Source organism: Podarcis raffonei, chromosome Z (genome assembly GCF_027172205.1).
Source record: "Podarcis raffonei isolate rPodRaf1 chromosome Z, rPodRaf1.pri, whole genome shotgun sequence".
In the NCBI taxonomy this organism is placed as follows: domain Eukaryota; kingdom Metazoa; phylum Chordata; class Lepidosauria; order Squamata; family Lacertidae; genus Podarcis; species Podarcis raffonei.
Window position 1 is genome coordinate 32,149,398 of NC_070621.1, and position 18,077 is coordinate 32,167,474.

At 45.4% G+C, this 18,077-nt stretch overlaps 1 protein-coding gene across 1 annotated transcript in view; it reads left to right on the forward strand.

Annotated features, from left to right (window-relative positions):
- The window catches only part of DKC1 (dyskerin pseudouridine synthase 1), a 185,729-nt gene that overhangs the window by 75,285 nt on the left and 92,367 nt on the right, over positions 1 to 18,077 (forward strand). The window lies entirely within an intron of this gene.

Below are 18,077 nucleotides of genomic sequence, written 5' to 3' on the forward strand. Positions count from 1 at the left end.
AAAAACCCAAATACACACACACACACACACACACACATACATACATACATTGCAATTTCTGCTGCAGTTTCTCAACATACATCAGCAGAGTTTATGCTTCAAGAGGAGAGAAGTGAACGGCAGTGCTTCATCAGGCACAGTCATTAGGAAGGTTCATTTAGGGATTAATTAACAAAAAAGAGGAGGGGGTCCTAACAGCCAGAGAGGGTGCTCTGCTTGGAAAGCAGCAAAGCTATATGTACTCATCACTCCTTTTCTGCACCAAGATCAAATCCCTTTTCGACAAGCCCTTAGATTGGCTACCCATTAAGGGGTTACTTAGATTAAGATGTTGCTTGTCCAAAGATACACCGTTATGCTGCTTGGCCCCTTCAACAGCACAGTTTAGGAGTTCAACTGCCTCTTCCCAATGGATGACTTTGTGGACTCGCTAAAGTTTCTGGTGTGGATGTGGCTGTTCACCTGTGTTTGTGTCTTATTCAAAGGCTCTGATTTCACTCTTCAGTATTCCCCTTATTTATGAAAAGCACCAGGTTAAAAGTGACCATTCTAGTGAAACTGCATCTCAAAAAGGCACTGGCAAATGCGCCCCGATGGCACCTTCCGTGGCCGCCTCCCCCCTGGCGCCCTACTCCCCCTCGCCTGCCTCCTACCCGTCCCCCGCCTCCGTCTCCTCTTACCCATCGCCGGGGCCGGCCTCCTACTCTCCCCCCCGTGACGTCCTATGCCTCTCCCGTGACTTCATACGCCTCCCGCGTGACGTCGCCCTTCCCCTCCTTCCCCTCGCCCTTGGTGGCCACCAGCTACGCTTCCATGGCCTCCTCCACTTTCCAGAGCCAGGCAGCGGCTACCCCGTTCCCATCCCCGGGGGCCTCGGCAGCCCGTTCGGCTCGCATGTGACTTCTGCACTTTCTGACATGGCCTCCACTTTCTCGCCCAGGACAATCAAGATCTGCTGAGAGGAGAAAACCACCAAGACTTTCGCGACGCCCGCCCACCCCGTCTAGGGAGGGTGGGGTGCAAATAACGAATCTTCCTCTGGCACTTGGTGGAGGAGCAGTGGACTCCCTCGCAAGCCAGCCAGGCCCCCCAGCTTTCCAGCAGCCGGGGGGTGGGCTGGGGTTGGGACTTATCTTTCAACTTCAACTGCCTGAAGACACAAGCTCCAGGACACCGGAGTTCCTCTCCACTTCTGTTCTGCATGGACGAGAGAGGTCTTTTTTCTTCCGCGATGATTTCCCCCCAGCCCGCAATTCATTCCTTAGGGGGGAGCAATGGGACTTTGGGGAAAAAAATCCATGCATAGACAATGTAATATTGTATTGTGTGCCATGGCTTTGCTTTCCTTCTGGGTTCTTGATGTGAACAACCTCTTTGCATATTCATATTGCATTCTTTGGAGTACGAAGGGCAATCTCTCTCGCGCGCACTCTTTCTTTTTTGTATAAATGGTAATTTTTCGCTCTTTTCATGACGACAAAGCTGTACTGGGTTTTACAATTTGGTTTGAGGGGCGGGGGTGGGGGAGGAATAAAACAAACAAACAAAAGCAGCACTTAACTATGTATTTGAGCATGTCAACAGAATGTGATGTTCTTTGTAAATATCACCTAGAGGATGAAACACTCTCGCATGGCAAAAAGTTTTTGTTTGGTTTGATTTGGTGTTTTTCCTTTTGAGATCAAAAAATACAAAACACGTCCCAAGTCGTGGTGCCCTGCTGAAGTCATGCAACTCTGTGATTGGATGCTTTGCATCTAGTCTTAAGGTGAAAAAAGGGAAAGTGGGGGGAAAGCGACTCTGAGACGCGAAAACACACACACACACACACACACACACACAGGAAAAAGGGGAAAGGAGCCGGGAGACAGAATGTAAGCAAAACAAAGCAAAACAAAATCCCGAACTTCTCAAAAAGTCTATTTTTTGTTACAGAAGTGTAAAATTTATAAATATATTCAGCAGTTGGAATGTTGTAGTTACCTACTGAGTAGGCGGCAATTTTTTGTATGTTATGAACATACGGTTCATTATTTTTGTGGTTTTATTTTTGACTTTGTACTTGTGTTTGTTTAAAAAAGGTGACTGTTTGGCTTATAAACACATTAAACACTGGCAAATGTCCTTTTCAGCACTTTTCTGCACAAAAATTGATTCCCTTGCAAACAGGTGGTATAGCCACACAGTTCACACCCTTCCTCTCAGCCAGGAATGCCTCCTTCAGGAGGTACAATGACACTATTTGCAGCCCCTGGAATCAGCCAGCAAGGGATCCACAAGAGCCATATTCTGGACTTGAAGAATTCCAAGCACATTGATCTGGCTTTTTCATTCTCTCTGCAAGAGGAGAGAAGTGAAAGGCAGTGCTACATCTGACGCAGTCATTAGGGAGGTGCATTCAGGGATTAATTAACAAAAAAGAGGAGGGGATCCTAACAGCCAGAAAAGGTGCTCTGTTTCGAAAGGAGCAAAGAGCTGGCTGCTCCGTCCCTTCCTTCTTCTTCTTCTTCTTCTGCTGCTGCTGCTAGTGGAGGCCTGGAACGAGGCAGGCCGAGTTCTCGGCTTCGTCATGGCTGCCATGGCACCACATTCACCCCGTCCTCCCTGCCCTGCTGGTCCATGTGGCCATTTGCAGAGGGGTGGTTTCCGCAGGCCCCCCCATCCCATCCCCCTTCCTCTATGCTAGGTAAATAGAATTACAGGATTTCTCACAGTTTCTGTACAGACATCAGCTACATGAACGCTTCAGCACTCTTCTATAGCAAGATGGATTCCCTTGCAAACACACCATCAGGTGGTACAGCCACACAGTTCACACCCTGCCCTAAATGAACTTTTCAGTTACTGCACACACTCCAAATTTGCTGAGGATGCACCTGTGTTACTCGCAGCAGGGAATTCCAAAACCCTTCAATAGAAGTGTCCTTACTCCTTTTCTAAACCCAGATTCAATCCCTTGCCAACACCTTACCAGAAGATGCAGCCACACAATACAGACCTTATATAAACCATGAATTGAATATAAATATCTCCTGGAACCTACAACACCTTGGTGCATTTCACCCATCAAAGCCTTTGGCGTTAAGAAGAAAAACATGAAGGGAAATTGGGCAACATATAAAATGTTATTAGAGGGGGAAATTAATAAATTAAGAACTTTGAAATCCATAGATATTTGACAAGCTGGATCCAATATTTCCAACTGAATGAAAGACAAGGAAAATAGGGTTTGCTGGAGAAATATCAAAACTAAAGGGAAATCTAATGCCGTCCTGTTCTCAGATTGGGGACAGCCTCCCACCTCCTTCTCCCCAACCTGTGGAAGGACCAGACTCAAATTCCTCACCTCTTGACCCCTCAGCAAAAGTCCAAGCTACAACCCCAGGGTGAAGTGCAAACCTCAACCCCACAAGTCATGTGTCCTTAACTAAGTTTTACATTCAGAGGGTGCTATCTAAAGAAGTATCTCCCATTTGTAGGAAGGCCACTTCAACTTCATCTAGCGCTTGGTCGCTTTCTTCACTGTCTTCCCAGGGCTCCCGGGCAAGCTCTACGCGCTCGCTGACATCCCTGAGGTCCATAGACTATGCTGCCAACCACACAGCAGACTATGTCCACAAGCTGAACAAGGAGAGGGAATTCCACGACTTTGTCATCTGGTCCAAGTTGAATCACATGGTTTCCATGCTGTCTAGGAGGGGCAATGTGGAAGAAAATACATAGGCTGCCGCCCAGTGAGGTACAACTTAAAGCCTAGGAAGCGGATCAGCACAAGCCTCATAAACCTCAGAGACTTTGCACTGTATTCATCAAATGACTGCTTCTGAGAAATGGAATCGTGAGAGCTGGCACACATAATTGCCATACAGGAGGTGCTGCTGGCGTGGTGGTGGCGGTTTTTTTAACTTGGCTGCCCAGCCGTCTTTGTGATACTGCAAGCCTTTCTCAGGCTTTGTGTGCCATTGAGAAGAATGGTTTGGAATGCCAATCAATATGCACATTATACCTTGCGGCACAAAGGTAGCCATCACATGGAAACACCTTCATGTTGCTCTTTGTGGCTTACATTTTGTGTGCGTCACTTGTAAGTGCTCCAGCCTTCACACTTGGTCAATTTTGTACTGTCCTTACAAATGTTGCTTTCTAGTGCTTTTTTGCTCTAAGAAATCATGGGCTAACTTGGTTTCATCAAGGGACAATAATATTAGCAGTTTAAAAAGTGCAAAAAGGAAGTGTTTGCAACTGTGATTGTAGTGATTGTCTTTCTAAAATATAAACATTGGAAGTTTTTGCATGGTTTCTGTATGCACATCAGCTATATGTAATAAATAAATCATCACCAACATCTTTATACCCCACCCATTTTGCTGGCTTTCCCAAGGGACTCTGGGGGGCTTACAGCATATCTAAAAACATCCAGCATTAAAAATCTCCTGATACACGGCTCAGGAGATCGAGAGGGAGAAGAAAGAGAAGGCAGGAATGGTAACCATGTCAGACCACTAACTCCTCGAAATACAAATGTCTTCCGGATAGATTGCCCATAAACTCCACCCTTGGTCGAACACGGTTACCTCTTCCATGTTTAGCTAATCTGTTCCTCCTTCCCTCTCTGAGGAAAAAAACCTATACCTTTTGCCATACAAATGTTTAACTTTAACATATAAAATACACACTAATATAAGCAACATCAAAATACCAAAAACCAGTATAATCACAGGGTGCCAAGCCAAATTTAAAATGTTGGTCATGGTAGGGCTCTATCCTGAAAAGATGTCCCACCAATGGTGTGTGGTTCAATCCTGAATATCCTGAGTGACTCTTCTTAGCTTGGCTTGTTTTACTACGGCAATATTAGTACTTTGCATTATGACACATTCCAAGTTTTCCCACAATCTTCATGTACTTTCTCATTCCTTTTCTCCAAGCAGACTGAATCCCTCGCAAACACCCCATCGGATACCTGCAGCCACACAACACAAACCCTGCCAGCACTGAACTTTTCAGTTACTTCAGCCACTCCACATTTGCTGAGGGTGCATTTGCATTCCTCTCAGCCAGGAATGCCTCCTTCAGGAGGTACAATGAAACCATTTGCAGCCACTGGAATCAGCCAGCAAGTGATCCATCCACAAGAGCCAGACTCTGGACTTGAAAAATCCCAAGCACATTTATCTGGATTTTTCATTCTCTCTGCAAGAGGAGAGAAGTGAAAGGCAGTGCTACATCTGACGCAGTCATTAGGGAGGTGCAATCAGGGATTAAACAACAAAAAGAGGGAGGGATACTAACAGTCAGAAAGGGTGCTCTGCCTGAAAAGCAGCAAAGAGCTGGCTGCTCCGTCCCGTCCTGCTTCTGCTGCTGGTTTTGGGTTTGCTGGAGAAATATCAAATACTCTTATATACAACCCTTTATCCCCCTGCTTCTCCCCCCCCCCCCGCCTTCCCTTCAGAAATGCAGTGGCAAAGGTTTAAATTAAAACCCCAGGATGAAGCACAAACCTCAACCCCTCAGGTTTTCCTAATATAGAATTACAGGGTTTTGCACAGTTTCTGGGCTTTTCTACACCAAGATTGAATTATTCCTCCTTTATTATATTTATTCCTCTCACCATAACAGGTTTCCAAACAAATAAACAACTTTTAACCAAGAGGAAGCAACCAGAAGGATTGGCAACTCAAACTAGAGCAAACTAGAGCAAAATCCTCAGTTTTTTAAACCACACCTTAAGCCAGCCTATGGGACCAAACAATTAATTTGGCTCAGGGCACAGGCAGCCAAGTGGGACATACGACAGATGTAGATGAACACATCTAGGTCACATTGAGAAACTTGATCACACAGTGCCAAGGAAATGGGACTAGCCAGCGAGGCAAAGATGGAGGAGAAATTGGAATGTTAACTCCACCCCAAAAAAAATCTGGGGCAAACTGGTGGAGACGATAGCGGTGGGAAAGCTACAAGAATTATTGGAAAACACAGATAATTAAATGCATTCCCATCTGGGTTGAATCCTGGCCATGGGGGCTCATTCCCCCCAATATTGAGGGGGCCAACATCCCCCGTTGGGTTGTTGTTTTGGGGAAGCAAATGACAGCCACCATCAGCTGCAAGACACACACCATAGGTAGCCGAGCGGGACATGTGACAGATGTGGAAGGCCTGAGAATATATTATGATGTGTCATGCTTTAGTTGGATCAGAGACTGGATTAAGTTAGATAATAATGACATTTTAGACTTGGAGGGATGGAACAACAGATACGGTTGGCATGCCTATCTAATTTACAACAAAGTGGTGGTACATAAAGAATTTCTAAGTCATGTAATTAGAAATTCATTATATAAGGTCTGGGTGAGACATAGAAGGCTGTTAGAACAGAAAACCCCATGGTGGGTTTCACCGTTAGAAGTAAGGTAAAAGTAATGTCGTGTGAAAGAAACATTGGAAAAAATAACAGAAGCCCTAACAGAATACTCAGGAAAACCAAAGCAATAATCACCACATCTAAATACAGCCTATGGCACAAAACCATTATATTTTTCATGCTCCTGCTATTTGCAGAATCTCCTGATCCCAGCAGAGCTAAATCTCTGCTGAGGACTTGTTGCCTCAGTTGGTCGGAATCACTGACTGCAGGTACAAGGCAGGGCACACTGACCAGACCTCCTGGCCACCCAGGGATTTAGCCCCCTCAGTAATCCTAGACAGGGTGCTCAGTTCCCCCAATATTGAGGGGCCCGACATCCCCCACTGCCGGCCTCTTGCTATGGGGCCACAAATGACTGTCACCAGTAGCCGCGGGAAGCCCAGGGCCCTGTTAGCAGCGAGGGACATGCGACAAATATGAATGGCCACGCCTGGCAGGTGAGGCGAAGATGGAGGAGAGGAAAGGGGGAACATTTGATTTTATCTATTTGCATACTGCAGGGCATCATAACAGTTTTCCAAACAAATAAACAACTTTTAACCAAGAAGAAGGAACCATAATGATTGGCAACTAGAGCAAAATCTTTAATTTTATCATCATGTCTTAAGCCAGCCTATGGGTCAAAACAATAAATTTGGTGTAGAGCACAAACAGCCAAGTGGGACGTTGGCAGATGTGGATGAACACTTCTAGGTCACGGAGGGCCCACCAGGGGGCGCGTTGGAAGATGGCCGACAATAACATCTCTCTGACCCACATGAGGTAGTTTAGGGGCTGCTATGGGAAGTAGGCAGCCTTCCCTCCCCACCAGGATGTGGTGGGGTGCTGCCTGGCCAGTGGTGTTCACAATGCACCCCTTGATCCGAGAGATGGCGGTGCAGAACACTTGGCACGAGCCCTCGGTGAGGTCAGCTCTTCCTGACGCCGATTCCGATTAGCGCGTGCTGGTTGCTTCAGCCCGGAATTATAATTGGAAACAGATGATTGGAAATGAAGCTGAAGCACATATATCAAGCAAAGCTCGACAGATAAGGCTGCTGAATAATGGATCTCTGCGACTGAAAGCGACGGATGGATAAGTAAATCTTTTGATATGTCATCACCAAGAGACTGTATGTTTGGAACGAAGGGGGGGTGGAGGAAAAACTCTTTTTTTTTTCTTTATATGATGTGACAAAAATAACCCTCCACTCCAGAAAGAAACAAGATCGTTGCGTCTTTTTTAAGAAGCATAAGCAGAAGTTTAAGACTGTGTGGGAGGTGGAAAATAAGATCGGTGGACGCTGAGGAATTTTTATGACGCAGTAAAAAAATGGCGTCTCGCCATGACAGGCTGCCGGAGAAAAGAAAAGAGAGATGGGGGAGGAGAATCAGGAATGCTGGAAAGAGAAGGAGTACGAAACTGAAGTTTGATCTGACAGAGCCCCTTGATCTATTTGATTTATTCGGCTAGCCTGGAAAAATAAAAGACAATGAAGATTAATTTTGTTTACGGAGGTGTTGAACAGGGCTGTCCTGGACTAATCGCACACAGAGAAACCAGTTTTCAGTCTGCTTATGAGAATCATCAGAGATCGCAAAGAAAGGAATGTACGACAACAACAAGATGAAGAAAATATATAAAGAACTTTCTGGACTGAACTGGATAGGACTGATTAATTAATGCAGTAAAATAAGTGAAGTCTGGACTTAGCCGGAATTTTGGACTCGTGTGGAGCTTGATATATGGGTACCCCCCAAAAAATTTATAATTTGGTTGTATAATTTGGAACTAATGTGATTTGAACAATATGATGTGATTGGCCTGTTAATAAAAATTATTTTTTTTTTAAAAAGAACACTTCTAGGTCACATTGAAAAACTTGACCACACAGTGCCAAAGAAACGGGACTGGCTAGCGAGGCAAAATGGAGGAGAAATTGGAATGTTAATAACACCCCCCAAAAAAAAATTAGTGGAGGCGATAGTGGTGGGGTGGAGGTTCAGCACCTTGTGCTACGGTTCCCGCAACCACAGGGACCGCCCCAACTGTTGCTCCTGGGGGACCAGTGGAAACTGTGGCCGGCACGGCACTGCCTCATGTTAACTGGCCCAACTTAGAATTTAACACACACCCCTCCCCAAGATCACCATTCGCCGAATTGCTGTGAACTCTTTTCGGGACACAGGCTCTGTGACTAAGAGCGTGCCGAGAGACTTAGTTTTGCCCCAGCAGATTCAGCCTGAACCTCTGAAGATTAATCCCTGTGGCGTGGAAGCGATTTCTAAGCCTACAGCTATTGATCCAGTTTCCTACAAGGGTTATAAGGGGGATCATCTTGGTACAGTTCAGACCCCCAAGTCTGTGAAATCCCTGCTCTGGGGGGAAATGATCGGGGATGGGAAGTTCATCGCCAACAGCTTGCAGTGAGCCCCCTAGCAATGGGGCCCGTTCCATTGCAGATGGAGGAAAGTGCAAGTGCATCCTGCCAGCTGCCAGCTGAGAGCCGCGAGGAGGAGGGGGTTGTCAGCACTGCCCAGACAAGCTGCTGTGGAAAGTTTTGAGTCTCCTGCCGTGGTGGGGATTTACAATGGTTTGAAGCCAAGCAGAGGTCTGACCCTTCCTTTCCAGATTGCCGAGATGCTGCAGAGAGCCCTCCTCATGGGGAGGATCGTGTCCTCTTGGTGTACAAAAAGGGACTCTTGTAGCGACAGCTTTGGCTGAAGAACATTGAGGACAAAGATAACATGCCCAATGTCTTGCAAAGTCTCTGCGTCAGAGCTGGCACACACCTCCTTGCAGGCATGACTTAAACTTTAATACCATGGGGCTCCAACCATTTGTGCCCTATGACAAAGTAAGGCATCTTTCCAATCGCAGCATCCCCGTTTACTGTGTTGATTCTGTTCAAATGAGAGGGGCTTTTAGGAAAACATTCTTTAAGAAAGAGATAAAAGTTCCTGGAAGCTTTAAAAAGAGTTCCAGAATTTTCTTTAGTGCCTAGGAGTGGCACTCTAGGATTGATTGGTGTCCACTGGAGGTGCAAATAAAGATAGGAAGTTGCAGGCTGCAATGTCCGTACAAGGAAAGAACACTCACACCCACACCCACACACATACACACCCACATCCAACACACAGAAAGTATCAGCACACACGCTGAGTAAGACAATGTGTTCTGCTGATACTGTGAGTTTTGCTGTGTCAGGATTCTTAATTACTGGACTGAGATTATCCTGTGCTGGAGATATAAAGAAGGAATTTAAATTTGCAGGGTCGCATTTAACTTAACCTTAAAAGGTGGAGGGAGAAATCTAGTATTTGCACTTACAAAAAAAGAAAAGATAAGAAATGGGGGACGGGGCAAAGAGCAAACCCTATCGAGGGAAAATTGTGAATGTCCTGCAACTTTGTATAACAATAGCTTAAAAAGGAATAAGTGGTTTTATTAATAAAGAAAGGAAAAAAGAATATTTTTTCTTTACCTTCTGCTAAGAAACCATTCTAATATTCTGTGTGTAAGAAGTCTCTGTATGATATTGTAATTTGAATTTGTTGTAATTAAAACAACAACCTCGTGCACTCTCCCAAAAAAGAGCAAGAAAGAATTTAAAGAGCTTCTTCCAGCTGCTCTCACTCACCGTGTTGAGTGTTGTGAGTGTGGTGGCTTGCATTGCCTTGGTCCGCCTCTCAGGGACCATCCAGTAGAGGGTGGGACAAGCCATTCCTTGGACCTCCGCCAGGACTTAGGAGGAGTCACCCCACCACCAGTGCTCTTCCAGTAGGGGAGAGTAGTGGATCCGGGTGCGCGTGAGTGGCAGAGGATCCTGAGACCTCTAGTCGTCTTTCAAATGGACAATGTTGAAACAGAGCTTTATCAAATATGAATGCTGGTCTGTATGATCCCTATTGATAGTTGTTGTCATTTCTTCATTCAGTGGGGATTGAAAATAAAGATATTTTTCACATCCCAAAAACAAACAAAAAGAAAAACAATCATTTGGATTTTCATTCTGTCTGCAAAAGGAGAGAAGATGCAGTGCTTCATCAGGCACAATCATTAGAGAGGTTCTTTCAGGGATTAATTAACAAAAAAGAAGAGGGGATCCTAACAGCCAAAGAGGCTGCATCATTCTACCGTTTGACTCGTGTTTTGCAACCCTTTCATTGTACAAAAAAATTTAAAAGCTGAGTACAAAAGCTGAGTGTGGGTGTTCACCTCTGTTGGTGCCTTGTTCAATGGTCTGACACTGCTGCAACTGGCTCTGATTTTGCACTTCACTATTCCCCTTCTTAATGAAAAGCACCAGGTTTAAATTGACCATTCTTGTGAACCAGAATCTCAGAAATGTACTGGCAAAAGTCCCAAGTTAAACCCAGGGGTGAAGCGCAAACCTCAACCCCTCAAGTCAAGTTCTACAGTCAGTGCAAATATTTGGTACTGAAATTGTAGTATTGTTCTTTTTAAAATATAAAATTGCAGGTTTTCCTACAGTTTCTGTACGTACATCAGCTATATGTACACTTCTCCCTCTTTCTATACGAGGATTGTCTTACAAACACGCCAATAGGTGGTACAGCCACACAACTCAAACCCTGTAATTAAAGAACTCCTGTCAAGACACTTCTGAAGTGGCCTGCAAGTATTTCACTGAACTGCCAGTGCCCACTTTTGGAACACTGGCCACCTCCGGGAAGTGTGCAATTCCAGAAAGGTCATCAACCCAGTTTGATCCAGCAGCAGCTCCTATGCAGCCGTCTGTGGTCACTTGGATCAGAGACAAGACAACGTACAAGAAAAAGATGTTTGCAACTGAGAACATTGGCTGGAACATGGTGAGTGGGTGTGGTTGTCTGTCTTCCCAGGCTCCTTATGCTCCCCATTTACTCCTCCTTGCCCTACAACTCTCATCATAACAGGTTTCCAAACAAATAAACAACTTTAAAACAAGAGGAAGGAACCAGAATGATTGGCAACTCAAACTAGAGCAAACTAGAGAAAAATCCTGTTTTTATAAACCTCATCTAAAGCCAGCCTATGGGACCAGACAATTAATTTGGCTGAGGGTGCAGGTAGCATCATAAGGTATATTTCCAACTGCAGCACCCAACCTTGGATGAAATCACCTTAGAAAACATAGGGACAGAGAAAGCTAAAACTTTCTGCAGCTTGATTGCCCCCAAATGGCAGAACATTCAGAGTTCTCCTTGCAGGTGTGTCTTAAGCTTCAATACCATGGGGCTCCAACCATTTGTGCCATATGACCAAGCAAGGCATCTTTCCAACTACAGCAGCCCCATTTCCTTTGTCAAAGATGAAAAAAACACAGTTCCATGGCAAAACAAGTAATGTAGTGTGAAAGAAACATTGGAAAAAATAACAGAAGCCCTAACAGAATAATCAGGAACATCTAAACCATTAATTTATTCATGCTACTGCTATTTGCAAAATCTACTGATCCCAGCAGAGCTAAATCTCTGCTGCGGACTTGGTGCCTCAGTTGGTCGGAATCACCCGCTGCAGGTACAAGGCAGGGCACACTAAGCAAACCTCCTGGCCACCAAGGGCTTCAGCCCCCTCAGTATTTCTAGACAGGGTGCTCCGTTCCCCCAATATTGAGAGGCCCGGCATCCCCCACTGCCGGGCTCCTGCTATGGGGCCACAAATGACTGTAGAAATATCAAATAGAAATATCCTGTGGAAATATCAAAATGACTGGGAAAGGTTGTGGAGGGAAGACTTAAGATTCACTGCATGTTATGTGAAGAAGGAGGGAAGGGAAGGAAGCGCTGTCCTGTTCTCAGATTGGGGACAGCCTCCCCCCTCCTTCTTCCCAACCTGTGGAAGGACCAGACTCAAATTCCTCACCTCTTGACCCCTCAGCAAATGTCCAAGCTACAACCCCAGGGTGAAGTGCAAGCCTCATCCCCACAAGTCATGTGTCCTTAACTAAGTTTTACGGTCAGAGGCTGCTATCTAAAGAAGTATCTCCCATTTGTAGGAAGGCCACTTCAACTTCATCTAGCACTCAGTTGCTTTCTTCACTGTCTTCCCAGGTCTCCCGAGCAAGCTCTCCAGGCTCACTGACATCCCTGAGGTCCATAGACTATGCTGCCAACCACAGGGCAGACTATTTCCACAAGCTGAACAAGGAGAGGGAATTCCACGACTTTGTCATCCAGTCTAAGCTGAATCACATGGTTTCCATGCTGCCTAGGAGGGGCAAAGCGGCAGAAAATGACATAGGCTGCCGCCCAGTGAGGTGCAACTTAAAGCCTAGGCAGCGGATCAGCACAAGCCTCATAAACCTCAGAGACTTTGCACTGTATTCATCAAATGACTGCTTCTGAGAAATGGAATCGTGAGAGCTGGCACACATAACTGCCATACAGAGGGTGCTGCTGGCTTGGTGGTGGTTGTTTTTTTAACTTGGCCGTGCCATGGAGAAGAATGGTTTGGAATGCCCACCAATATGCACATTATACCTTGCGGCACAAAGGTAGCCATCTCATGGAAACACCTTCACGTTGCTCTTTGTGGCTTACATTTTGTGTGCGTGACTTCTAAGTGCTCCAGCCTTCACACTTGGTCAGTTCTGTACTGCCCTTACAAATGTTGCTTTCTAATGCTTTTTTGGTCTAAGAAATCATGGGGTAACTTGGTTTTACCAAGGGACGATAATATTAGCTGTTTAGTTTGTTTTAAAAACCTGCTAGGTGCCTCTCTTTTTTTTGTCCCAATATAGGAACATAGAAAAATATTTTCAGTGTATGACCCTGTAGCTGATGGCCTGATAACGCCTAACAAAAGACAATGACAAAGACAATGTGCAGTGACTTGTAACTTTTCCAACAGCTATTACCATATCTTAGGGCTCCTTTCTAAAGTGTTTTTAGTGAAATTTTAGTGATTAGTGAAATTTTAGGAGATTTTAGTGAAATCCCTGAAGTTTGTGGTGTGGATGTGGCTCTTCACCTATGTAGGTACCTTGTTCAATGGGCTGACAAGGCTGAAACCGGCTCTCATTTCTCTATTCACTATTCCCCTTTTTTATGAAGAGCACCGGGTTGAAATTGACCATTCTTGTGAACTAAATTCCACCCGACATCAGGGGGGATCGTTTTTTAAAAAAATATAGAGTTTATGGCACAGTGAATGCCATCAACCCAGTGTGATCCAGCAGTAGCTCCAATACAGCCGTCCGCTGTCACTTAGATCAGTAACTAGGCACCATGCAAAAAGAAAGGGTTTGCAACTGTGATTGTAGAATCAATTGCAAGTTTTTGCACAGTTTCTGTATGGACATCAGCTATATGTATAAATAAATCATCATCACCATCATCATCTTTATACCCCACCCATTTCGCTGGTTTTCCCAAGGGATTCAGGGGGGCTTACAAAGGCTTTGCGTTGCTTTCGCTGAAGCCTGGAGAGCGACCTGCGCACCGACCCCTCTCGCTCTCCAGGCTTCAGGGATAGCCGCGCACAGTCCCTTTGGCAGGGAGAGGCTGTACATGGATATGGCTTCTTTAGCCCCGCGCAGCCTCTCCCAGCAGGGAGAGGTTGCACGGGGCTAAAGAGAAACCCAAAACAGCAAGTGGGATCCATCCTGCTGGCTGCCTTGGCTTGTGACATTGCAGTGCGCAACCCCTCCAGCAGGGAGAGGCTGCACGGGGCTAAAGAGGAAGCCAAAACAGCAAGCAGGATCCATCCTGCTGGCTGCCTTGGCTTGTGACATAGCCGTGCGTAACCCCTCCGGCAGGGAGAGTTTGCCGCGCATAACCCCTTTGGCAGGGAGAGGTTGCGCGGGGCTAAAGAGGAAGCCAAAACAGTGAGCGGGGTGGATCCCGCTGGCTGTCTTGGCTTGTGCCATAGCTGCGTGCAACCCCTCCGGTAGGGAGAGGTTGCGCGCAGCCTACACGCTGCTCTTTGGGGCTGGGGGGGAAATAAGATTTTTTTCCTTGATTTCCCCCCCTAAAAACTAGGTGCGCCCTATGGTCCAGTGCGCCCTATGGAGCAAAAATATGGTAATTTTTGCTTCAAATTATGGATGTATTTACATAGCAGAAAGTTCATCACAAAGCACTGGTCCAATGTGGATTACTTCCATGGGTGGCAATCAACGCTAATTACAGTCCTGTTATCTGCGGAGCTCCGAAGCCTGCTTGCTAAGCCGTCGCCATCTTGGAACCGCCCATTCCACAAGAGAGTACTGGGTATAGTCCCTTTGAACTTTTACTAGGGCGCAAGGTCAAAGGACCTTTAGATCTACTCTGAATTAATTGAGAGGATCACCCAGATAGTGATCCAGATTCAGTAATGGAATATCTGTATAAACTGCAAAACACTTTACACCGTTGCTTAGAAATAGCAGGAGAAAATTCAAAAGCCGCCCAGTCAAAGCAAAAAGTCTGGTATGATAAAAGGGCCAGAGAGAGAACCTTTGGGCCAGAAGATGAAGTGTTGCTGCTAAGGCCAATAAAGGGAAATAAATTGCAATTAGCCTGGGAGGGACGGTACAAGATTGGGTCCAAAATGAGTCACGTGAACACGCTAAAACCCTACCATAGAACAGAAAGCTGGGCTCTATATGCTATAAGAGAGGACTCAGAAGAAACAGACGACATACTGTGCTGGGAAGGGAGAGGGGAGCAACGTTGTAATCAGAAAGAAGTGAATCTAGCCCCGTCATTAACCCAATCACAGCGGGAGGAGGTAGGAAGTATCCTACAAAAATAGAAAGCCGTCTTTAGTAATGTTCAAGGAATAGCAAAGGGAGTGGTCCATTGCATAGACACTGGGGATGCTAAACCCATTGCAGTGACCCCTTAGAGGATAACTGGGACATACATGGATAAAATCCGCAACGTGGTGCAGGAGATGCTGAAGGCAGGGATCATAACCCCCTCAGAGAGTCCCTGGGCAGCACCACTAGCTTCAACACTGACCGACTTGACTCGTAAGAAAGAACCGGAGCGTGTGGAGGGGCAGCAGTCATTTGAAGCACTGAAGAATGCCTTGACTACCGGACCAGTCCTCGTTGCACCAAAGAGTTCACCATCTTTACCCACCCACCACACTCTAGGACAACACAACTCCATTGGTTTGATAGACAATACAAGGTGAGAGGCACAGGGCAACCCGGATGGGTTGGCAGGGAATCACCCTATACTGTAGATAAGCAAGATGGCTAGCTTAAAAGCAATTATATTAAATGTGAGGGGGTTGGGAAACCCCATCAGAAGACAATGCATCACTTCAAATATAAACACCAAAACTGACTATGCCTACCTTAATGGATAAGGAACAGGAATTCATGGACAGTCCTATAAACATTGCAAGTTTTTGCACAGTTTCTGTATGCACATCAGGTATATGTATAAATCATCATCATCTTTATACCCCACCCATTTGGCTGGCTTTCCCAAGGGACTCTGGGGGACTTAGAGCATATCTAGTAACATCCAGCATTAAAGATCTCCTGATTCACGGCTCAGGAGATCGAGAGGGAGAAGGAAGAGAAGGCAGGAAGGGTAACCATGTCAGATTGCTAACTCCTCGAAATACAAATGTCTTCCGGATAGATTGCCCATAAATTCCACCCTTGGTCTAAAACGGTTACCTCTTCCATGTTTAGCTAATCTGTTCCTCCTTCCCTCTCTGAGTAAAAAAAAAATTCCCCACCTTTCCATACAAAAGTTTAACTTAAATATAACAGTATAAAATACACATTAATATAAGCAACATCAAAATACCAAATAGAAGTATAATCACAGGGTGCCAAGCCAATTTTAAATGTTGGTCATGGTAGGGCTCCATCCTGAAAATATGTCCCACCAATGGTACTATGAAAGAGTTACTCCAGAGCTGGAAAAGTAGTATCCTGACAGTACTGGGATACTGGAGCAGGACCTAGCCCCCTGTCACACATCAAAAGTGGGGAAGAAATTCATAGCAGAGCAGCAAATACAGATACTTGATTGGGCAGGGAATTCCCCGGATGTATCTCAATCCCATTGAGAATTTGTGGGCTATATGCAAAAGTCGCCTCCGTGCTGTAGACTGTACGACTATGGAGAAACTCATTCAGGCCCTGATTCAAGTGTGGTACAGGGATCCAAAAATCAACAGTAACCGTTCAAAATGAGTAGACTCCATGCCAAACCGTGTTCAAATGCTGCTTAAAAATAGCGAAGGTCATATCCATTAATAATGTACATGTCTGTGAGTTTTGTACATCTCTGTGTGAGTTTTGTACAATAAAGTATTGTGTGAAACTCATTGTTTCAATTAATTTGTACAGCACATTGTTATTTGTTTAGTAAGACATGGACACACACTAGATATGTTCACATTACTGAACCATAAACAGGTCAACCCCCCCCCCTTAATTCAGAGGGCACACAATGTGAGTTCCTGCACTAAAACAGCAGTGTTTGCTTTGATAACCAGATAAATAAATCAAGTTGACTTTCAGGTAAAACTATATAGTATGGCCCCTGGGCCATTGCTTCTACATTTATGATGTTCTACCGATGTTGACCTTGATTGAATATTTTCCTTTCAAATCAGTATATAATAAATGTTCGGGGGGAATTGAAAGGAAATGCACATCCCGCCCACTTTAGAAGTCCACAGTTGGTTAAAAGATGAAGGTCTAGTTAAAAAGGAATTACTCATTTTGCTAAGCTCTCATATTAACAGTTTCACCACATTTCAGAAACTCAGGAAGAAGGATGGGTGTGTGTGTACTTCCTGACCCTCTGAAGATACCTAGCTTCATGTGCCTAACCCCATCTGGAAGGCCTTAGGACTTCTCAGCAGAAGCTCCACCCTCCTGGAAGAAGACCCACAATGCCACCTACCTTGGAGGGCCACTGCATTCTGGGTGGCAAGGAACTTCAACACCATACCGGCTGATGGGAAGAGCAGCTCCATGATCGACCAGGCCATGGCCGGTTATTGCCCCTCCATCTTCCAGAAGTAGCGCATCAGGGGTCTTGGGATACATACCTGCAAATACAGTCCTGTGAAAACAAGGCCCTCCATGCCAGCTGAGACCTAGGACCAAACAGCTAAATGCCAGACGGCCCAAGAAACCCCAAATAAAAACCTTTAGGACTACATATAGGATATTTTCTGCAATCTACCCCCCCCCCCCCACTCTTTAACCCAAATCTAATTCTAACCCCCTACTCCCCCACCCACCACACTCTAGGACAGCGCAACTCCATTGGTTCGATAGAGAATACAAGGTGAGATACACAGGGCAACCCAGACGGGTTGGCAGGGAATCACCCTATACTGTAGATAAGCAAGATAGCTAGATTAAAAGCAATTACATGTAATTATGTCTGTATGGCATAGATTGGGAAACCTCATCAAAGGAAAATGCATCACTTCATATATCAACACCAGGACTGACCATGCCTACCTTAACAGATGAGGAACAGGAATTCATGGACAGTCCTATCACCCCAGAGGAAATAGATATGGTCCTCAATAACCTCAAGCCACACAAAGCTCCAGGCCCAGATGGCTTTACAGCAGAATTCTATAGGAAATTCAAAGAACCCCTGATGCCCTACATGGCCTGCCTACTCAATGATATCATAAAAGGGTGGGCCCTTCCCCAAATCCTACTCCAAAATAGTCTCCATCCCAAAA